This window comes from Schistocerca cancellata, chromosome 1, assembly GCF_023864275.1.
Source record: "Schistocerca cancellata isolate TAMUIC-IGC-003103 chromosome 1, iqSchCanc2.1, whole genome shotgun sequence".
Taxonomy (NCBI): Eukaryota; Metazoa; Arthropoda; class Insecta; order Orthoptera; family Acrididae; genus Schistocerca; species Schistocerca cancellata.
This window is the reverse complement of record NC_064626.1, coordinates 480,601,259-480,620,629: the sequence shown is the minus strand read 5'-3', so window position 1 is coordinate 480,620,629 and position 19,371 is coordinate 480,601,259. Positions and strand designations below refer to the sequence as shown.

At 51.9% G+C, this 19,371-nt stretch overlaps 33 non-coding genes across 33 annotated transcripts; all 33 read left to right on the top strand.

Annotated features, from left to right (window-relative positions):
- The first annotated feature begins 362 nt into the window (after positions 1 to 362).
- Positions 363 to 444, top strand: Trnal-uag (transfer RNA leucine (anticodon UAG)). Its single transcript has one exon. It is a non-coding gene; the product is annotated as a tRNA-Leu (tRNA).
- Positions 445 to 888: 444 nt separating this feature from the next.
- Positions 889 to 960, top strand: Trnae-cuc (transfer RNA glutamic acid (anticodon CUC)). Its single transcript has one exon. It is a non-coding gene; the product is annotated as a tRNA-Glu (tRNA).
- A 375-nt stretch (positions 961 to 1,335) lies between these two features.
- On the top strand, positions 1,336 to 1,407 carry Trnah-gug (transfer RNA histidin (anticodon GUG)). The gene has a single exon. It is a non-coding gene; the product is annotated as a tRNA-His (tRNA).
- Positions 1,408 to 1,875: 468 nt separating this feature from the next.
- On the top strand, positions 1,876 to 1,957 carry Trnal-uag (transfer RNA leucine (anticodon UAG)). Its single transcript has one exon. It is a non-coding gene; the product is annotated as a tRNA-Leu (tRNA).
- Positions 1,958 to 2,401: 444 nt separating this feature from the next.
- On the top strand, positions 2,402 to 2,473 carry Trnae-cuc (transfer RNA glutamic acid (anticodon CUC)). Its single transcript has one exon. It is a non-coding gene; the product is annotated as a tRNA-Glu (tRNA).
- A 375-nt stretch (positions 2,474 to 2,848) lies between these two features.
- Trnah-gug (transfer RNA histidin (anticodon GUG)) lies at positions 2,849 to 2,920 on the top strand. Its single transcript has one exon. It is a non-coding gene; the product is annotated as a tRNA-His (tRNA).
- Positions 2,921 to 3,388: 468 nt separating this feature from the next.
- Trnal-uag (transfer RNA leucine (anticodon UAG)) lies at positions 3,389 to 3,470 on the top strand. Its single transcript has one exon. It is a non-coding gene; the product is annotated as a tRNA-Leu (tRNA).
- A 444-nt stretch (positions 3,471 to 3,914) lies between these two features.
- Trnae-cuc (transfer RNA glutamic acid (anticodon CUC)) lies at positions 3,915 to 3,986 on the top strand. Its single transcript has one exon. It is a non-coding gene; the product is annotated as a tRNA-Glu (tRNA).
- A 375-nt stretch (positions 3,987 to 4,361) lies between these two features.
- Trnah-gug (transfer RNA histidin (anticodon GUG)) lies at positions 4,362 to 4,433 on the top strand. Its single transcript has one exon. It is a non-coding gene; the product is annotated as a tRNA-His (tRNA).
- A 468-nt stretch (positions 4,434 to 4,901) lies between these two features.
- On the top strand, positions 4,902 to 4,983 carry Trnal-uag (transfer RNA leucine (anticodon UAG)). The gene has a single exon. It is a non-coding gene; the product is annotated as a tRNA-Leu (tRNA).
- Positions 4,984 to 5,427: 444 nt separating this feature from the next.
- Trnae-cuc (transfer RNA glutamic acid (anticodon CUC)) lies at positions 5,428 to 5,499 on the top strand. The gene has a single exon. It is a non-coding gene; the product is annotated as a tRNA-Glu (tRNA).
- Positions 5,500 to 5,874: 375 nt separating this feature from the next.
- On the top strand, positions 5,875 to 5,946 carry Trnah-gug (transfer RNA histidin (anticodon GUG)). Its single transcript has one exon. It is a non-coding gene; the product is annotated as a tRNA-His (tRNA).
- A 468-nt stretch (positions 5,947 to 6,414) lies between these two features.
- On the top strand, positions 6,415 to 6,496 carry Trnal-uag (transfer RNA leucine (anticodon UAG)). Its single transcript has one exon. It is a non-coding gene; the product is annotated as a tRNA-Leu (tRNA).
- Positions 6,497 to 6,940: 444 nt separating this feature from the next.
- Trnae-cuc (transfer RNA glutamic acid (anticodon CUC)) lies at positions 6,941 to 7,012 on the top strand. Its single transcript has one exon. It is a non-coding gene; the product is annotated as a tRNA-Glu (tRNA).
- A 375-nt stretch (positions 7,013 to 7,387) lies between these two features.
- Positions 7,388 to 7,459, top strand: Trnah-gug (transfer RNA histidin (anticodon GUG)). The gene has a single exon. It is a non-coding gene; the product is annotated as a tRNA-His (tRNA).
- A 468-nt stretch (positions 7,460 to 7,927) lies between these two features.
- On the top strand, positions 7,928 to 8,009 carry Trnal-uag (transfer RNA leucine (anticodon UAG)). The gene has a single exon. It is a non-coding gene; the product is annotated as a tRNA-Leu (tRNA).
- Positions 8,010 to 8,453: 444 nt separating this feature from the next.
- Trnae-cuc (transfer RNA glutamic acid (anticodon CUC)) lies at positions 8,454 to 8,525 on the top strand. Its single transcript has one exon. It is a non-coding gene; the product is annotated as a tRNA-Glu (tRNA).
- A 375-nt stretch (positions 8,526 to 8,900) lies between these two features.
- Positions 8,901 to 8,972, top strand: Trnah-gug (transfer RNA histidin (anticodon GUG)). Its single transcript has one exon. It is a non-coding gene; the product is annotated as a tRNA-His (tRNA).
- Positions 8,973 to 9,440: 468 nt separating this feature from the next.
- Positions 9,441 to 9,522, top strand: Trnal-uag (transfer RNA leucine (anticodon UAG)). The gene has a single exon. It is a non-coding gene; the product is annotated as a tRNA-Leu (tRNA).
- Positions 9,523 to 9,966: 444 nt separating this feature from the next.
- On the top strand, positions 9,967 to 10,038 carry Trnae-cuc (transfer RNA glutamic acid (anticodon CUC)). The gene has a single exon. It is a non-coding gene; the product is annotated as a tRNA-Glu (tRNA).
- A 375-nt stretch (positions 10,039 to 10,413) lies between these two features.
- Positions 10,414 to 10,485, top strand: Trnah-gug (transfer RNA histidin (anticodon GUG)). The gene has a single exon. It is a non-coding gene; the product is annotated as a tRNA-His (tRNA).
- Positions 10,486 to 10,953: 468 nt separating this feature from the next.
- On the top strand, positions 10,954 to 11,035 carry Trnal-uag (transfer RNA leucine (anticodon UAG)). Its single transcript has one exon. It is a non-coding gene; the product is annotated as a tRNA-Leu (tRNA).
- A 444-nt stretch (positions 11,036 to 11,479) lies between these two features.
- Positions 11,480 to 11,551, top strand: Trnae-cuc (transfer RNA glutamic acid (anticodon CUC)). The gene has a single exon. It is a non-coding gene; the product is annotated as a tRNA-Glu (tRNA).
- Positions 11,552 to 11,926: 375 nt separating this feature from the next.
- Positions 11,927 to 11,998, top strand: Trnah-gug (transfer RNA histidin (anticodon GUG)). The gene has a single exon. It is a non-coding gene; the product is annotated as a tRNA-His (tRNA).
- A 468-nt stretch (positions 11,999 to 12,466) lies between these two features.
- On the top strand, positions 12,467 to 12,548 carry Trnal-uag (transfer RNA leucine (anticodon UAG)). The gene has a single exon. It is a non-coding gene; the product is annotated as a tRNA-Leu (tRNA).
- A 444-nt stretch (positions 12,549 to 12,992) lies between these two features.
- Trnae-cuc (transfer RNA glutamic acid (anticodon CUC)) lies at positions 12,993 to 13,064 on the top strand. Its single transcript has one exon. It is a non-coding gene; the product is annotated as a tRNA-Glu (tRNA).
- A 375-nt stretch (positions 13,065 to 13,439) lies between these two features.
- Trnah-gug (transfer RNA histidin (anticodon GUG)) lies at positions 13,440 to 13,511 on the top strand. The gene has a single exon. It is a non-coding gene; the product is annotated as a tRNA-His (tRNA).
- A 468-nt stretch (positions 13,512 to 13,979) lies between these two features.
- Positions 13,980 to 14,061, top strand: Trnal-uag (transfer RNA leucine (anticodon UAG)). Its single transcript has one exon. It is a non-coding gene; the product is annotated as a tRNA-Leu (tRNA).
- Positions 14,062 to 14,505: 444 nt separating this feature from the next.
- Positions 14,506 to 14,577, top strand: Trnae-cuc (transfer RNA glutamic acid (anticodon CUC)). The gene has a single exon. It is a non-coding gene; the product is annotated as a tRNA-Glu (tRNA).
- Positions 14,578 to 14,952: 375 nt separating this feature from the next.
- Positions 14,953 to 15,024, top strand: Trnah-gug (transfer RNA histidin (anticodon GUG)). The gene has a single exon. It is a non-coding gene; the product is annotated as a tRNA-His (tRNA).
- Positions 15,025 to 15,492: 468 nt separating this feature from the next.
- Trnal-uag (transfer RNA leucine (anticodon UAG)) lies at positions 15,493 to 15,574 on the top strand. The gene has a single exon. It is a non-coding gene; the product is annotated as a tRNA-Leu (tRNA).
- A 444-nt stretch (positions 15,575 to 16,018) lies between these two features.
- Trnae-cuc (transfer RNA glutamic acid (anticodon CUC)) lies at positions 16,019 to 16,090 on the top strand. The gene has a single exon. It is a non-coding gene; the product is annotated as a tRNA-Glu (tRNA).
- Positions 16,091 to 19,256: 3,166 nt separating this feature from the next.
- Positions 19,257 to 19,338, top strand: Trnal-uag (transfer RNA leucine (anticodon UAG)). The gene has a single exon. It is a non-coding gene; the product is annotated as a tRNA-Leu (tRNA).
- Positions 19,339 to 19,371: the final 33 nt, after the last annotated feature.

The following is a 19,371-nucleotide window of genomic DNA, read 5'->3' as shown; positions in this document are numbered from 1 at the left end:
GTACTACCACTTCATCACAAGTGTAACCTCCTTGAGCTCACATATGTTTGTTACATGGAGCATTCTAGCTCCGCCCCTGACAGGTACAGCTATGATACTTTAGTGGTTACGGAAAGCCCAGGTTCGAAACCTGGTCACGGCACGAAAACGTCTCTTGATGCTGTCTCCTTAACTACGACAGCTACAGACAAGTGGCGTCGCTACCATATGGCGGGCACGGCATTTTCTTGTTGTGGGTGGCCTAAAGAGACGCTTCCAGTGGGAGAGCAGTGAAAATACATGGCACGGCGATTGCCAAGATACTTCCTTTTCGAAGTGATCTTTGTAGTACAAAGGGAACGTTTTGCCGCCGCTGTTCCAAGGGTAACGTGGCCGAGCGGTCTAAGGCGCTGGTTTTAGGCACCAGTCTCTTCGGAGGCGTGGGTTCGAATCCCACCGTTGCCAATTTTGGCGTCTCATTTTTGTGCCGTTGCTGTGTGTTCTCGTGGAGTAGGACGCAGCTGATGTGACGCGCGTGTTGCGTAGGTAGCGTGGCCGAGCGGTCTGAGGCGCTGGTTTCAGGCACCAGTCTCTTCGGAGGCGTGGGTTCCAATCCCACTGCTGCCAAACGTGTAATGTTTCCTGCATCGAAGTCACATGCACTCATTGCCCGCAAAGGAAACAGCACAACAAGGCGTGAGCGTCTGCTTCGTGAATTGTCGTAGAACAGTACGTGGTGCAACGGCAGGATTTGTAGGCGCCTTTTGCTCTCATCACTGCTGGCGTTCGTCTCCACGATATGCGTCCAGAGCATGCCGTTCTATAGCGTGCGAGAGTGGATTTTTTACAGTTGTCGTCAGTTAATCGTGGGTGGTTGCTGCGTTCGCTGGAGGAGCACTGGCGCCGTCATCCGGTGTAGTCTAGTGGCTAGGATACCTGGCTCTCACCCAGGAGGCCCGGGTTCGATTCCCGGTACCGGAAATGCGCGTTTTTGTTGCTCCTCTTATGCGACTTGTCTCGACTTTGCTCGACTGACGCTACGCTGACGCGTGCAGAAAGCCACGTTAAGTACGATTCGTGGCAACACCCGACGGCGAGAGAGATGCTGCGTCTGTCCACTTGTTATCGAGTCACATGTCTGTAGTCAAGAGGCTTGGAGGACTGCAAGACATTGCCACGGAGGTGAATGCAGCTAACCACTGTAGTTAGTGTCCCGACAGCGCAGGCACGTTCATTTGTTTGTATACATGTGATGGAGAACGTGTCTGACACTGCTGTGGCGTGACACTGTGGGCTGGGCTTTGCTGTGTACCGCCACTTGCATTCCCGCCAGCTGCTCTGGCGGGCGCCTCCGTGGCCGTGATCGTCTAGTGGTTAGGACATTGCGTTGTGGCCGCAATAACCCAGGTTCGTATCCTGGTCACGGCAATTTTGAAAGTTTTTCCTTGCTGCCGTTGCATTGACGATAGTGCACGAGTACACGAAATCACAGTGCTTTCTTGGTTTTTCACTCGTGTTCCGCAGGCCGCAGTTTGTACTACCACTTCATCACAAGTGTAACCTCCTTGAGCTCACATATGTTTGTTACATGGAGCATTCTAGCTCCGCCCCTGACAGGTACAGCTATGATACTTTAGTGGTTACGGAAAGCCCAGGTTCGAAACCTGGTCACGGCACGAAAACGTCTCTTGATGCTGTCTCCTTAACTACGACAGCTACAGACAAGTGGCGTCGCTACCATATGGCGGGCACGGCATTTTCTTGTTGTGGGTGGCCTAAAGAGACGCTTCCAGTGGGAGAGCAGTGAAAATACATGGCACGGCGATTGCCAAGATACTTCCTTTTCGAAGTGATCTTTGTAGTACAAAGGGAACGTTTTGCCGCCGCTGTTCCAAGGGTAACGTGGCCGAGCGGTCTAAGGCGCTGGTTTTAGGCACCAGTCTCTTCGGAGGCGTGGGTTCGAATCCCACCGTTGCCAATTTTGGCGTCTCATTTTTGTGCCGTTGCTGTGTGTTTTCGTGGAGTAGGACGCAGCTCATGTGACGCGCGTGTTGCGTAGGTAGCGTGGCCGAGCGGTCTGAGGCGCTGGTTTCAGGCACCAGTCTCTTCGGAGGCGTGGGTTCCAATCCCACTGCTGCCAAACGTGTAATGTTTCCTGCATCGAAGTCACATGCACTCATTGCCCGCAAAGGAAACAGCACAACAAGGCGTGAGCGTCTGCTTCGTGAATTGTCGTAGAACAGTACGTGGTGCAACGGCAGGATTTGTAGGCGCCTTTTGCTCTCATCACTGCTGGCGTTCGTCTCCACGATATGCGTCCAGAGCATGCCGTTCTATAGCGTGCGAGAGTGGATTTTTTACAGTTGTCGTCAGTTAATCGTGGGTGGTTGCTGCGTTCGCTGGAGGAGCACTGGCGCCGTCATCCGGTGTAGTCTAGTGGCTAGGATACCTGGCTCTCACCCAGGAGGCCTGGGTTCGATTCCCGGTACCGGAAATGCGCGTTTTTGTTGCTCCTCTTATGCGACTTGTCTCGACTTTGCTCGACTGACGCTACGCTGACGCGTGCAGAAAGCCACGTTAAGTACGATTCGTGGCAACACCCGACGGCGAGAGAGATGCTGCGTCTGTCCACTTGTTATCGAGTCACATGTCTGTAGTCAAGAGGCTTGGAGGACTGCAAGACATTGCCACGGAGGTGAATGCAGCTAACCACTGTAGTTAGTGTCCCGACAGCGCAGGCACGTTCATTTGTTTGTATACATGTGATGGAGAACGTGTCTGACACTGCTGTGGCGTGACACTGTGGGCTGGGCTTTGCTGTGTACCGCCACTTGCATTCCCGCCAGCTGCTCTGGCGGGCGCCTCCGTGGCCGTGTTCGTCTAGTGGTTAGGACATTGCGTTGTGGCCGCAATAACCCAGGTTCGAATCCTGGTCACGGCAATTTTGAAAGTTTTTCCTTGCTGCCGTTGCATTGACGATAGTGCACGAGTACACGAAATCACAGTGCTTTCTTGGTTTTTCACTCGTGTTCCGCAGGCCGCAGTTTGTACTACCACTTCATCACAAGTGTAACCTCCTTGAGCTCACATATGTTTGTTACATGGAGCATTCTAGCTCCGCCCCTGACAGGTACAGCTATGATACTTTAGTGGTTACGGAAAGCCCAGGTTCGAAACCTGGTCACGGCACGAAAACGTCTCTTGATGCTGTCTCCTTAACTACGACAGCTACAGACAAGTGGCGTCGCTACCATATGGCGGGCACGGCATTTTCTTGTTGTGGGTGGCCTAAAGAGACGCTTCCAGTGGGAGAGCAGTGAAAATACATGGCACGGCGATTGCCAAGATACTTCCTTTTCGAAGTGATCTTTGTAGTACAAAGGGAACGTTTTGCCGCCGCTGTTCCAAGGGTAACGTGGCCGAGCGGTCTAAGGCGCTGGTTTTAGGCACCAGTCTCTTCGGAGGCGTGGGTTCGAATCCCACCGTTGCCAATTTTGGCGTCTCATTTTTGTGCCGTTGCTGTGTGTTTTCGTGGAGTAGGACGCAGCTCATGTGACGCGCGTGTTGCGTAGGTAGCGTGGCCGAGCGGTCTGAGGCGCTGGTTTCAGGCACCAGTCTCTTCGGAGGCGTGGGTTCCAATCCCACTGCTGCCAAACGTGTAATGTTTCCTGCATCGAAGTCACATGCACTCATTGCCCGCAAAGGAAACAGCACAACAAGGCGTGAGCGTCTGCTTCGTGAATTGTCGTAGAACAGTACGTGGTGCAACGGCAGGATTTGTAGGCGCCTTTTGCTCTCATCACTGCTGGCGTTCGTCTCCACGATATGCGTCCAGAGCATGCCATTCTATAGCGTGCGAGAGTGGATTTTTTACAGTTGTCGTCAGTTAATCGTGGGTGGTTGCTGCGTTCGCTGGAGGAGCACTGGCGCCGTCATCCGGTGTAGTCTAGTGGCTAGGATACCTGGCTCTCACCCAGGAGGCCTGGGTTCGATTCCCGGTACCGGAAATGCGCGTTTTTGTTGCTCCTCTTATGCGACTTGTCTCGACTTTGCTCGACTGACGCTACGCTGACGCGTGCAGAAAGCCACGTTAAGTACGATTCGTGGCAACACCCGACGGCGAGAGAGATGCTGCGTCTGTCCACTTGTTATCGAGTCACATGTCTGTAGTCAAGAGGCTTGGAGGACTGCAAGACATTGCCACGGAGGTGAATGCAGCTAACCACTGTAGTTAGTGTCCCGACAGCGCAGGCACGTTCATTTGTTTGTATACATGTGATGGAGAACGTGTCTGACACTGCTGTGGCGTGACACTGTGGGCTGGGCTTTGCTGTGTACCGCCACTTGCATTCCCGCCAGCTGCTCTGGCGGGCGCCTCCGTGGCCGTGTTCGTCTAGTGGTTAGGACATTGCGTTGTGGCCGCAATAACCCAGGTTCGAATCCTGGTCACGGCAATTTTGAAAGTTTTTCCTTGCTGCCGTTGCATTGACGATAGTGCACGAGTACACGAAATCACAGTGCTTTCTTGGTTTTTCACTCGTGTTCCGCAGGCCGCAGTTTGTACTACCACTTCATCACAAGTGTAACCTCCTTGAGCTCACATATGTTTGTTACATGGAGCATTCTAGCTCCGCCCCTGACAGGTACAGCTATGATACTTTAGTGGTTACGGAAAGCCCAGGTTCGAAACCTGGTCACGGCACGAAAACGTCTCTTGATGCTGTCTCCTTAACTACGACAGCTACAGACAAGTGGCGTCGCTACCATATGGCGGGCACGGCATTTTCTTGTTGTGGGTGGCCTAAAGAGACGCTTCCAGTGGGAGAGCAGTGAAAATACATGGCACGGCGATTGCCAAGATACTTCCTTTTCGAAGTGATCTTTGTAGTACAAAGGGAACGTTTTGCCGCCGCTGTTCCAAGGGTAACGTGGCCGAGCGGTCTAAGGCGCTGGTTTTAGGCACCAGTCTCTTCGGAGGCGTGGGTTCGAATCCCACCGTTGCCAATTTTGGCGTCTCATTTTTGTGCCGTTGCTGTGTGTTTTCGTGGAGTAGGACGCAGCTCATGTGACGCGCGTGTTGCGTAGGTAGCGTGGCCGAGCGGTCTGAGGCGCTGGTTTCAGGCACCAGTCTCTTCGGAGGCGTGGGTTCCAATCCCACTGCTGCCAAACGTGTAATGTTTCCTGCATCGAAGTCACATGCACTCATTGCCCGCAAAGGAAACAGCACAACAAGGCGTGAGCGTCTGCTTCGTGAATTGTCGTAGAACAGTACGTGGTGCAACGGCAGGATTTGTAGGCGCCTTTTGCTCTCATCACTGCTGGCGTTCGTCTCCACGATATGCGTCCAGAGCATGCCGTTCTATAGCGTGCGAGAGTGGATTTTTTACAGTTGTCGTCAGTTAATCGTGGGTGGTTGCTGCGTTCGCTGGAGGAGCACTGGCGCCGTCATCCGGTGTAGTCTAGTGGCTAGGATACCTGGCTCTCACCCAGGAGGCCTGGGTTCGATTCCCGGTACCGGAAATGCGCGTTTTTGTTGCTCCTCTTATGCGACTTGTCTCGACTTTGCTCGACTGACGCTACGCTGACGCGTGCAGAAAGCCACGTTAAGTACGATTCGTGGCAACACCCGACGGCGAGAGAGATGCTGCGTCTGTCCACTTGTTATCGAGTCACATGTCTGTAGTCAAGAGGCTTGGAGGACTGCAAGACATTGCCACGGAGGTGAATGCAGCTAACCACTGTAGTTAGTGTCCCGACAGCGCAGGCACGTTCATTTGTTTGTATACATGTGATGGAGAACGTGTCTGACACTGCTGTGGCGTGACACTGTGGGCTGGGCTTTGCTGTGTACCGCCACTTGCATTCCCGCCAGCTGCTCTGGCGGGCGCCTCCGTGGCCGTGTTCGTCTAGTGGTTAGGACATTGCGTTGTGGCCGCAATAACCCAGGTTCGAATCCTGGTCACGGCAATTTTGAAAGTTTTTCCTTGCTGCCGTTGCATTGACGATAGTGCACGAGTACACGAAATCACAGTGCTTTCTTGGTTTTTCACTCGTGTTCCGCAGGCCGCAGTTTGTACTACCACTTCATCACAAGTGTAACCTCCTTGAGCTCACATATGTTTGTTACATGGAGCATTCTAGCTCCGCCCCTGACAGGTACAGCTATGATACTTTAGTGGTTACGGAAAGCCCAGGTTCGAAACCTGGTCACGGCACGAAAACGTCTCTTGATGCTGTCTCCTTAACTACGACAGCTACAGACAAGTGGCGTCGCTACCATATGGCGGGCACGGCATTTTCTTGTTGTGGGTGGCCTAAAGAGACGCTTCCAGTGGGAGAGCAGTGAAAATACATGGCACGGCGATTGCCAAGATACTTCCTTTTCGAAGTGATCTTTGTAGTACAAAGGGAACGTTTTGCCGCCGCTGTTCCAAGGGTAACGTGGCCGAGCGGTCTAAGGCGCTGGTTTTAGGCACCAGTCTCTTCGGAGGCGTGGGTTCGAATCCCACCGTTGCCAATTTTGGCGTCTCATTTTTGTGCCGTTGCTGTGTGTTCTCGTGGAGTAGGACGCAGCTCATGTGACGCGCGTGTTGCGTAGGTAGCGTGGCCGAGCGGTCTGATGCGCTGGTTTCAGGCACCAGTCTCTTCGGAGGCGTGGGTTCCAATCCCACTGCTGCCAAACGTGTAATGTTTCCTGCATCGAAGTCACATGCACTCATTGCCCGCAAAGGAAACAGCACAACAAGGCGTGAGCGTCTGCTTCGTGAATTGTCGTAGAACAGTACGTGGTGCAACGGCAGGATTTGTAGGCGCCTTTTGCTCTCATCACTGCTGGCGTTCGTCTCCACGATATGCGTCCAGAGCATGCCGTTCTATAGCGTGCGAGAGTGGATTTTTTACAGTTGTCGTCAGTTAATCGTGGGTGGTTGCTGCGTTCGCTGGAGGAGCACTGGCGCCGTCATCCGGTGTAGTCTAGTGGCTAGGATACCTGGCTCTCACCCAGGAGGCCCGGGTTCGATTCCCGGTACCGGAAATGCGCGTTTTTGTTGCTCCTCTTATGCGACTTGTCTCGACTTTGCTCGACTGACGCTACGCTGACGCGTGCAGAAAGCCACGTTAAGTACGATTCGTGGCAACACCCGACGGCGAGAGAGATGCTGCGTCTGTCCACTTGTTATCGAGTCACATGTCTGTAGTCAAGAGGCTTGGAGGACTGCAAGACATTGCCACGGAGGTGAATGCAGCTAACCACTGTAGTTAGTGTCCCGACAGCGCAGGCACGTTCATTTGTTTGTATACATGTGATGGAGAACGTGTCTGACACTGCTGTGGCGTGACACTGTGGGCTGGGCTTTGCTGTGTACCGCCACTTGCATTCCCGCCAGCTGCTCTGGCGGGCGCCTCCGTGGCCGTGATCGTCTAGTGGTTAGGACATTGCGTTGTGGCCGCAATAACCCAGGTTCGTATCCTGGTCACGGCAATTTTGAAAGTTTTTCCTTGCTGCCGTTGCATTGACGATAGTGCACGAGTACAAGAAATCACAGTGCTTTCTTGGTTTTTCACTCGTGTTCCGCAGGCCGCAGTTTGTACTACCACTTCATCACAAGTGTAACCTCCTTGAGCTCACATATGTTTGTTACATGGAGCATTCTAGCTCCGCCCCTGACAGGTACAGCTATGATACTTTAGTGGTTACGGAAAGCCCAGGTTCGAAACCTGGTCACGGCACGAAAACGTCTCTTGATGCTGTCTCCTTAACTACGACAGCTACAGACAAGTGGCGTCGCTACCATATGGCGGGCACGGCATTTTCTTGTTGTGGGTGGCCTAAAGAGACGCTTCCAGTGGGAGAGCAGTGAAAATACATGGCACGGCGATTGCCAAGATACTTCCTTTTCGAAGTGATCTTTGTAGTACAAAGGGAACGTTTTGCCGCCGCTGTTCCAAGGGTAACGTGGCCGAGCGGTCTAAGGCGCTGGTTTTAGGCACCAGTCTCTTCGGAGGCGTGGGTTCGAATCCCACCGTTGCCAATTTTGGCGTCTCATTTTTGTGCCGTTGCTGTGTGTTTTCGTGGAGTAGGACGCAGCTCATGTGACGCGCGTGTTGCGTAGGTAGCGTGGCCGAGCGGTCTGAGGCGCTGGTTTCAGGCACCAGTCTCTTCGGAGGCGTGGGTTCCAATCCCACTGCTGCCAAACGTGTAATGTTTCCTGCATCGAAGTCACATGCACTCATTGCCCGCAAAGGAAACAGCACAACAAGGCGTGAGCGTCTGCTTCGTGAATTGTCGTAGAACAGTACGTGGTGCAACGGCAGGATTTGTAGGCGCCTTTTGCTCTCATCACTGCTGGCGTTCGTCTCCACGATATGCGTCCAGAGCATGCCGTTCTATAGCGTGCGAGAGTGGATTTTGTACAGTTGTCGTCAGTTAATCGTGGGTGGTTGCTGCGTTCGCTGGAGGAGCACTGGCGCCGTCATCCGGTGTAGTCTAGTGGCTAGGATACCTGGCTCTCACCCAGGAGGCCTGGGTTCGATTCCCGGTACCGGAAATGCGCGTTTTTGTTGCTCCTCTTATGCGACTTGTCTCGACTTTGCTCGACTGACGCTACGCTGACGCGTGCAGAAAGCCACGTTAAGTACGATTCGTGGCAACACCCGACGGCGAGAGAGATGCTGCGTCTGTCCACTTGTTATCGAGTCACATGTCTGTAGTCAAGAGGCTTGGAGGACTGCAAGACATTGCCACGGAGGTGAATGCAGCTAACCACTGTAGTTAGTGTCCCGACAGCGCAGGCACGTTCATTTGTTTGTATACATGTGATGGAGAACGTGTCTGACACTGCTGTGGCGTGACACTGTGGGCTGGGCTTTGCTGTGTACCGCCACTTGCATTCCCGCCAGCTGCTCTGGCGGGCGCCTCCGTGGCCGTGTTCGTCTAGTGGTTAGGACATTGCGTTGTGGCCGCAATAACCCAGGTTCGAATCCTGGTCACGGCAATTTTGAAAGTTTTTCCTTGCTGCCGTTGCATTGACGATAGTGCACGAGTACACGAAATCACAGTGCTTTCTTGGTTTTTCACTCGTGTTCCGCAGGCCGCAGTTTGTACTACCACTTCATCACAAGTGTAACCTCCTTGAGCTCACATATGTTTGTTACATGGAGCATTCTAGCTCCGCCCCTGACAGGTACAGCTATGATACTTTAGTGGTTACGGAAAGCCCAGGTTCGAAACCTGGTCACGGCACGAAAACGTCTCTTGATGCTGTCTCCTTAACTACGACAGCTACAGACAAGTGGCGTCGCTACCATATGGCAGGCACGGCATTTTCTTGTTGTGGGTGGCCTAAAGAGACGCTTCCAGTGGGAGAGCAGTGAAAATACATGGCACGGCGATTGCCAAGATACTTCCTTTTCGAAGTGATCTTTGTAGTACAAAGGGAACGTTTTGCCGCCGCTGTTCCAAGGGTAACGTGGCCGAGCGGTCTAAGGCGCTGGTTTTAGGCACCAGTCTCTTCGGAGGCGTGGGTTCGAATCCCACCGTTGCCAATTTTGGCGTCTCATTTTTGTGCCGTTGCTGTGTGTTCTCGTGGAGTAGGACGCAGCTCATGTGACGCGCGTGTTGCGTAGGTAGCGTGGCCGAGCGGTCTGAGGCGCTGGTTTCAGGCACCAGTCTCTTCGGAGGCGTGGGTTCCAATCCCACTGCTGCCAAACGTGTAATGTTTCCTGCATCGAAGTCACATGCACTCATTGCCCGCAAAGGAAACAGCACAACAAGGCGTGAGCGTCTGCTTCGTGAATTGTCGTAGAACAGTACGTGGTGCAACGGCAGGATTTGTAGGCGCCTTTTGCTCTCATCACTGCTGGCGTTCGTCTCCACGATATGCGTCCAGAGCATGCCGTTCTATAGCGTGCGAGAGTGGATTTTTTACAGTTGTCGTCAGTTAATCGTGGGTGGTTGCTGCGTTCGCTGGAGGAGCACTGGCGCCGTCATCCGGTGTAGTCTAGTGGCTAGGATACCTGGCTCTCACCCAGGAGGCCCGGGTTCGATTCCCGGTACCGGAAATGCGCGTTTTTGTTGCTCCTCTTATGCGACTTGTCTCGACTTTGCTCGACTGACGCTACGCTGACGCGTGCAGAAAGCCACGTTAAGTACGATTCGTGGCAACACCCGACGGCGAGAGAGATGCTGCGTCTGTCCACTTGTTATCGAGTCACATGTCTGTAGTCAAGAGGCTTGGAGGACTGCAAGACATTGCCACGGAGGTGAATGCAGCTAACCACTGTAGTTAGTGTCCCGACAGCGCAGGCACGTTCATTTGTTTGTATACATGTGATGGAGAACGTGTCTGACACTGCTGTGGCGTGACACTGTGGGCTGGGCTTTGCTGTGTACCGCCACTTGCATTCCCGCCAGCTGCTCTGGCGGGCGCCTCCGTGGCCGTGTTCGTCTAGTGGTTAGGACATTGCGTTGTGGCCGCAATAACCCAGGTTCGAATCCTGGTCACGGCAATTTTGAAAGTTTTTCCTTGCTGCCGTTGCATTGACGATAGTGCACGAGTACACGAAATCACAGTGCTTTCTTGGTTTTTCACTCGTGTTCCGCAGGCCGCAGTTTGTACTACCACTTCATCACAAGTGTAACCTCCTTGAGCTCACATATGTTTGTTACATGGAGCATTCTAGCTCCGCCCCTGACAGGTACAGCTATGATACTTTAGTGGTTACGGAAAGCCCAGGTTCGAAACCTGGTCACGGCACGAAAACGTCTCTTGATGCTGTCTCCTTAACTACGACAGCTACAGACAAGTGGCGTCGCTACCATATGGCAGGCACGGCATTTTCTTGTTGTGGGTGGCCTAAAGAGACGCTTCCAGTGGGAGAGCAGTGAAAATACATGGCACGGCGATTGCCAAGATACTTCCTTTTCGAAGTGATCTTTGTAGTACAAAGGGAACGTTTTGCCGCCGCTGTTCCAAGGGTAACGTGGCCGAGCGGTCTAAGGCGCTGGTTTTAGGCACCAGTCTCTTCGGAGGCGTGGGTTCGAATCCCACCGTTGCCAATTTTGGCGTCTCATTTTTGTGCCGTTGCTGTGTGTTCTCGTGGAGTAGGACGCAGCTCATGTGACGCGCGTGTTGCGTAGGTAGCGTGGCCGAGCGGTCTGAGGCGCTGGTTTCAGGCACCAGTCTCTTCGGAGGCGTGGGTTCCAATCCCACTGCTGCCAAACGTGTAATGTTTCCTGCATCGAAGTCACATGCACTCATTGCCCGCAAAGGAAACAGCACAACAAGGCGTGAGCGTCTGCTTCGTGAATTGTCGTAGAACAGTACGTGGTGCAACGGCAGGATTTGTAGGCGCCTTTTGCTCTCATCACTGCTGGCGTTCGTCTCCACGATATGCGTCCAGAGCATGCCGTTCTATAGCGTGCGAGAGTGGATTTTTTACAGTTGTCGTCAGTTAATCGTGGGTGGTTGCTGCGTTCGCTGGAGGAGCACTGGCGCCGTCATCCGGTGTAGTCTAGTGGCTAGGATACCTGGCTCTCACCCAGGAGGCCCGGGTTCGATTCCCGGTACCGGAAATGCGCGTTTTTGTTGCTCCTCTTATGCGACTTGTCTCGACTTTGCTCGACTGACGCTACGCTGACGCGTGCAGAAAGCCACGTTAAGTACGATTCGTGGCAACACCCGACGGCGAGAGAGATGCTGCGTCTGTCCACTTGTTATCGAGTCACATGTCTGTAGTCAAGAGGCTTGGAGGACTGCAAGACATTGCCACGGAGGTGAATGCAGCTAACCACTGTAGTTAGTGTCCCGACAGCGCAGGCACGTTCATTTGTTTGTATACATGTGATGGAGAACGTGTCTGACACTGCTGTGGCGTGACACTGTGGGCTGGGCTTTGCTGTGTACCGCCACTTGCATTCCCGCCAGCTGCTCTGGCGGGCGCCTCCGTGGCCGTGTTCGTCTAGTGGTTAGGACATTGCGTTGTGGCCGCAATAACCCAGGTTCGAATCCTGGTCACGGCAATTTTGAAAGTTTTTCCTTGCTGCCGTTGCATTGACGATAGTGCACGAGTACACGAAATCACAGTGCTTTCTTGGTTTTTCACTCGTGTTCCGCAGGCCGCAGTTTGTACTACCACTTCATCACAAGTGTAACCTCCTTGAGCTCACATATGTTTGTTACATGGAGCATTCTAGCTCCGCCCCTGACAGGTACAGCTATGATACTTTAGTGGTTACGGAAAGCCCAGGTTCGAAACCTGGTCACGGCACGAAAACGTCTCTTGATGCTGTCTCCTTAACTACGACAGCTACAGACAAGTGGCGTCGCTACCATATGGCAGGCACGGCATTTTCTTGTTGTGGGTGGCCTAAAGAGACGCTTCCAGTGGGAGAGCAGTGAAAATACATGGCACGGCGATTGCCAAGATACTTCCTTTTCGAAGTGATCTTTGTAGTACAAAGGGAACGTTTTGCCGCCGCTGTTCCAAGGGTAACGTGGCCGAGCGGTCTAAGGCGCTGGTTTTAGGCACCAGTCTCTTCGGAGGCGTGGGTTCGAATCCCACCGTTGCCAATTTTGGCGTCTCATTTTTGTGCCGTTGCTGTGTGTTCTCGTGGAGTAGGACGCAGCTCATGTGACGCGCGTGTTGCGTAGGTAGCGTGGCCGAGCGGTCTGAGGCGCTGGTTTCAGGCACCAGTCTCTTCGGAGGCGTGGGTTCCAATCCCACTGCTGCCAAACGTGTAATGTTTCCTGCATCGAAGTCACATGCACTCATTGCCCGCAAAGGAAACAGCACAACAAGGCGTGAGCGTCTGCTTCGTGAATTGTCGTAGAACAGTACGTGGTGCAACGGCAGGATTTGTAGGCGCCTTTTGCTCTCATCACTGCTGGCGTTCGTCTCCACGATATGCGTCCAGAGCATGCCGTTCTATAGCGTGCGAGAGTGGATTTTTTACAGTTGTCGTCAGTTAATCGTGGGTGGTTGCTGCGTTCGCTGGAGGAGCACTGGCGCCGTCATCCGGTGTAGTCTAGTGGCTAGGATACCTGGCTCTCACCCAGGAGGCCCGGGTTCGATTCCCGGTACCGGAAATGCGCGTTTTTGTTGCTCCTCTTATGCGACTTGTCTCGACTTTGCTCGACTGACGCTACGCTGACGCGTGCAGAAAGCCACGTTAAGTACGATTCGTGGCAACACCCGACGGCGAGAGAGATGCTGCGTCTGTCCACTTGTTATCGAGTCACATGTCTGTAGTCAAGAGGCTTGGAGGACTGCAAGACATTGCCACGGAGGTGAATGCAGCTAACCACTGTAGTTAGTGTCCCGACAGCGCAGGCACGTTCATTTGTTTGTATACATGTGATGGAGAACGTGTCTGACACTGCTGTGGCGTGACACTGTGGGCTGGGCTTTGCTGTGTACCGCCACTTGCATTCCCGCCAGCTGCTCTGGCGGGCGCCTCCGTGGCCGTGTTCGTCTAGTGGTTAGGACATTGCGTTGTGGCCGCAATAACCCAGGTTCGAATCCTGGTCACGGCAATTTTGAAAGTTTTTCCTTGCTGCCGTTGCATTGACGATAGTGCACGAGTACACGAAATCACAGTGCTTTCTTGGTTTTTCACTCGTGTTCCGCAGGCCGCAGTTTGTACTACCACTTCATCACAAGTGTAACCTCCTTGAGCTCACATATGTTTGTTACATGGAGCATTCTAGCTCCGCCCCTGACAGGTACAGCTATGATACTTTAGTGGTTACGGAAAGCCCAGGTTCGAAACCTGGTCACGGCACGAAAACGTCTCTTGATGCTGTCTCCTTAACTACGACAGCTACAGACAAGTGGCGTCGCTACCATATGGCAGGCACGGCATTTTCTTGTTGTGGGTGGCCTAAAGAGACGCTTCCAGTGGGAGAGCAGTGAAAATACATGGCACGGCGATTGCCAAGATACTTCCTTTTCGAAGTGATCTTTGTAGTACAAAGGGAACGTTTTGCCGCCGCTGTTCCAAGGGTAACGTGGCCGAGCGGTCTAAGGCGCTGGTTTTAGGCACCAGTCTCTTCGGAGGCGTGGGTTCGAATCCCACCGTTGCCAATTTTGGCGTCTCATTTTTGTGCCGTTGCTGTGTGTTCTCGTGGAGTAGGACGCAGCTCATGTGACGCGCGTGTTGCGTAGGTAGCGTGGCCGAGCGGTCTGAGGCGCTGGTTTCAGGCACCAGTCTCTTCGGAGGCGTGGGTTCCAATCCCACTGCTGCCAAACGTGTAATGTTTCCTGCATCGAAGTCACATGCACTCATTGCCCGCAAAGGAAACAGCACAACAAGGCGTGAGCGTCTGCTTCGTGAATTGTCGTAGAACAGTACGTGGTGCAACGGCAGGATTTGTAGGCGCCTTTTGCTCTCATCACTGCTGGCGTTCGTCTCCACGATATGCGTCCAGAGCATGCCGTTCTATAGCGTGCGAGAGTGGATTTTTTACAGTTGTCGTCAGTTAATCGTGGGTGGTTGCTGCGTTCGCTGGAGGAGCACTGGCGCCGTCATCCGGTGTAGTCTAGTGGCTAGGATACCTGGCTCTCACCCAGGAGGCCCGGGTTCGATTCCCGGTACCGGAAATGCGCGTTTTTGTTGCTCCTCTTATGCGACTTGTCTCGACTTTGCTCGACTGACGCTACGCTGACGCGTGCAGAAAGCCACGTTAAGTACGATTCGTGGCAACACCCGACGGCGAGAGAGATGCTGCGTCTGTCCACTTGTTATCGAGTCACATGTCTGTAGTCAAGAGGCTTGGAGGACTGCAAGACATTGCCACGGAGGTGAATGCAGCTAACCACTGTAGTTAGTGTCCCGACAGCGCAGGCACGTTCATTTGTTTGTATACATGTGATGGAGAACGTGTCTGACACTGCTGTGGCGTGACACTGTGGGCTGGGCTTTGCTGTGTACCGCCACTTGCATTCCCGCCAGCTGCTCTGGCGGGCGCCTCCGTGGCCGTGTTCGTCTAGTGGTTAGGACATTGCGTTGTGGCCGCAATAACCCAGGTTCGAATCCTGGTCACGGCAATTTTGAAAGTTTTTCCTTGCTGCCGTTGCATTGACGATAGTGCACGAGTACACGAAATCACAGTGCTTTCTTGGTTTTTCACTCGTGTTCCGCAGGCCGCAGTTTGTACTACCACTTCATCACAAGTGTAACCTCCTTGAGCTCACATATGTTTGTTACATGGAGCATTCTAGCTCCGCCCCTGACAGGTACAGCTATGATACTTTAGTGGTTACGGAAAGCCCAGGTTCGAAACCTGGTCACGGCACGAAAACGTCTCTTGATGCTGTCTCCTTAACTACGACAGCTACAGACAAGTGGCGTCGCTACCATATGGCAGGCACGGCATTTTCTTGTTGTGGGTGGCCTAAAGAGACGCTTCCAGTGGGAGAGCAGTGAAAATACATGGCACGGCGATTGCCAAGATACTTCCTTTTCGAAGTGATCTTTGTAGTACAAAGGGAACGTTTTGCCGCCGCTGTTCCAAGGGTAACGTGGCCGAGCGGTCTAAGGCGCTGGTTTTAGGCACCAGTCTCTTCGGAGGCGTGGGTTCGAATCCCACCGTTGCCAATTTTGGCGTCTCATTTTTGTGCCGTTGCTGTGTGTTCTCGTGGAGTAGGACGCAGCTCATGTGACGCGCGTGTTGCGTAGGTAGCGTGGCCGAGCGGTCTGAGGCGCTGGTTTCAGGCACCAGTCTCTTCGGAGGCGTGGGTTCCAATCCCACTGCTGCCAAACGTGTAATGTTTCCTGCATCGAAGTCACATGCACTCATTGCCCGCAAAGGAAACAGCACAACAAGGCGTGAGCGTCTGCTTCGTGAATTGTCGTAGAACAGTACGTGGTGCAACGGCAGGATTTGTAGGCGCCTTTTGCTCTCATCACTGCTGGCGTTCGTCTCCACGATATGCGTCCAGAGCATGCCGTTCTATAGCGTGCGAGAGTGGATTTTTTACAGTTGTCGTCAGTTAATCGTGGGTGGTTGCTGCGTTCGCTGGAGGAGCACTGGCGCCGTCATCCGGTGTAGTCTAGTGGCTAGGATACCTGGCTCTCACCCAGGAGGCCCGGGTTCGATTCCCGGTACCGGAAATGCGCGTTTTTGTTGCTCCTCTTATGCGACTTGTCTCGACTTTGCTCGACTGACGCTACGCTGACGCGTGCAGAAAGCCACGTTAAGTACGATTCGTGGCAACACCCGACGGCGAGAGAGATGCTGCGTCTGTCCACTTGTTATCGAGTCACATGTCTGTAGTCAAGAGGCTTGGAGGACTGCAAGACATTGCCACGGAGGTGAATGCAGCTAACCACTGTAGTTAGTGTCCCGACAGCGCAGGCACGTTCATTTGTTTGTATACATGTGATGGAGAACGTGTCTGACACTGCTGTGGCGTGACACTGTGGGCTGGGCTTTGCTGTGTACCGCCACTTGCATTCCCGCCAGCTGCTCTGGCGGGCGCCTCCGTGGCCGTGTTCGTCTAGTGGACCTACCGTGATTTAATCTCCATTGCGGAAGTCTGTAAACTGAAATGTGCCATCATGTCTTTGGATTTCGACAAAGCCTTTGACAGGGTAAACCACCAGTATCTCTTTCGTACCATGTATGCGATGGGTTTTCCACCTGGGTTCGTCGCAATTATACGACAGATGGTAGCGACTAATTTATCCAGAGTCATCATCAATGGCCAGCCTACTCGAGCAATAGAGATAGCCAGTTCCGTCAGGCAGGGCTGCCCAATGTCCATGGCGCTTTTTGCGATTGCCATTGAGCCTTTGTTAGCTACCCTGACGCAAAGTTTACAGGGCATCATCATACATGGATCCCGAGTAGTGTGCAAGGCGTATGCAGACGATGTCGGTTTCCTTGTCCTAAATAGAACTGAAGTGGAGACCGCACTACAGATAGTCAGGCAATATGAGCAAGCGTCAGGTGCACAACTAAACTGGACGAAGTCTGGAATATTCAATATTGGCCGCGGCCTAGGATCGCACCCTCACAGGCAACTACGTCAGCTGAAGATCTTCAAGTGTCTTGGAATTGATTTTCAGAGTAATATTCGGCACACAATTGCAACCAACTATAGAAAGCTTCTACGGACTATTCGTGCCAGCATACGGGAACACAGAGTACGCAAACTAAATGAAATTCAGAAAGTAACGGTCGCAAATGTATACCTCACCTCCAAACTCAATTATATCGCTCAAGTTTTACCAATGCCTGCACTCACTGCAAAACGAATTATGTCAGCATTAGGACAGTTTGTCAGCCAACACCACATTTTTAAAGTTCAGTTTGACACCTTAACGCTTGCCACAAAAAATGGTGGCTTAAATCTTGTCGATGTTGGAAGGAAGGCGCAAGCTTTATACATATCCAAAACTTTCCACCAATGGAAACACTCAGCTGATAGTCTCGCTGCTCACCTGCTTACTGAGATAGCTCCGGCCGACCTCAGTCCACCTATCACGGTGCAACATATTCCAAACGGACTTTACCACTTAAAATGGTTTTTACTGGAGTACAGTTATGTACACACAAGGATCCCCGAACAAGAAATGAAGACAGTGAAACATGTGTACCAGGAACTCATGAAGGATAAGAAGAAAAATAATACCGAAGAAAAATACAACCTTTGCGACTGGAAGGTAATCTGGGAGAACATCCATTGTCCGTACTTGCCGTCGACAATGAAAGCCACTTGGTACTTCGCAGTAAACAGGAAATTAGCCACTAACTCCAAACTACATAGTATACACCTCGCAGAATCACCTTTGTGCACAACGTGTAATTTAATAGATACTGATGAACACAGGTTTGTGTGCGACAAAGTAAAAGATATATGGGAATATATCGCGAACAAGTTAGCACTCATCAGTAGAACATCGCCCAGATATATAACACCTGCTGCCTTTCTGACGCCGGACGATACTCCGTACCCACGGACGAGAAGGAACGCACTCAACTGGTTAAAAGCCGCTACTGTACATTACTTATTTACAAAAGAAGAAAAGAGTAAAGAAGACTTCTGGGTCTATCTTACAACTCAGCACCATATGCTAATGAAAACGAAAAACTATAAGAATAACTTCGCCAACTACCTGCTCAAAACTGTAACGTAAAAAAAAAAAAAAAAAAAAAAAAAAAAAAAAAAAAAAAAAAAAAAAAAAAAAAGAGAGAGAGAGAGAGAGAGAGAGAGAGAAAAGACTAGCAGATCACTTGATTTGAATTTCGTGTTAACGAACATTCAACAGATTACTCACTCAACATAAGACGGACCGTCTATTAGGCGACTACTATGTCAAGTTGACCGCATCACAAGTTACAAACACCACTGAAGTAATATCGATTGGCAAGAGTTCAAGCTTAATTTCGTCCAGACGAAGAAAATTCAGTTTTCTGTTTCGAGAGATAATTTTAGTTCTCATTCAATTTCGCAGAGTTCAGAACAATTGCTTTATAATTTTAGAAGACATGGATTTTCACTTTTCTTTTACCTTCTTTGTCGTTTTCGTTTACCACAAGGCAATGGAGCCGTGGTAACTTTCAGTTCCTCTTTTCCTTCCTATGGATGAATCTATCATGAACGACGCATGAAATACACCACGTTTTTATTTACCTCAATCAAAGGCCTTTGATGCCGCGCCGACGAAGGCGACTTACTGGCGAGCAGAAGGACGGGCTATAAGGGGTGGATGGAGGCCCGAAAGAAAAAAAAAAAAAAAAAAAAAAAAGTGGTTAGGACATTGCGTTGTGGCCGCAATAACCCAGGTTCGAATCCTGGTCACGGCAATTTTGAAAGTTTTTCCTTGCTGCCGTTGCATTGACGATAGTGCACGAGTACACGAAATCACAGTGCTTTCTTGGTTTTTCACTCGTGTTCCGCAGGCCGCAGTTTGTACTACCACTTCATCACAAGTGTAACCTCCTTGAGCTCACATATGTTTGTTACATGGAGCATTCTAGCTCCGCCCCTGACAGGTACAGCTATGATACTTTAGTGGTTACGGAAAGCCCAGGTTCGAAACCTGGTCACGGCACGAAAACGTCTCTTGATGCTGTCTCCTTAACTACGACAGCTACAGACAAGTGGCGTCGCTACCATATGGCAGGCACGGCATTTTCTTGTTGTGGGTGGCCTAAAGAGACGCTTCCAGTGGGAGAGCAGTGAAAATACATGGCACGGCGATTGCCAAGATACTTCCTTTTCGAAGTGATCTTTGTAGTACAAAGGGAACGTTTTGCCGCCGCTGTTCCAAGGGTAACGTGGCCGAGCGGTCTAAGGCGCTGGTTTTAGGCACCAGTCTCTTCGGAGGCGTGGGTTCGAATCCCACCGTTGCCAATTTTGGCGTCTCATTTTTGTGCCGTTGCTGTG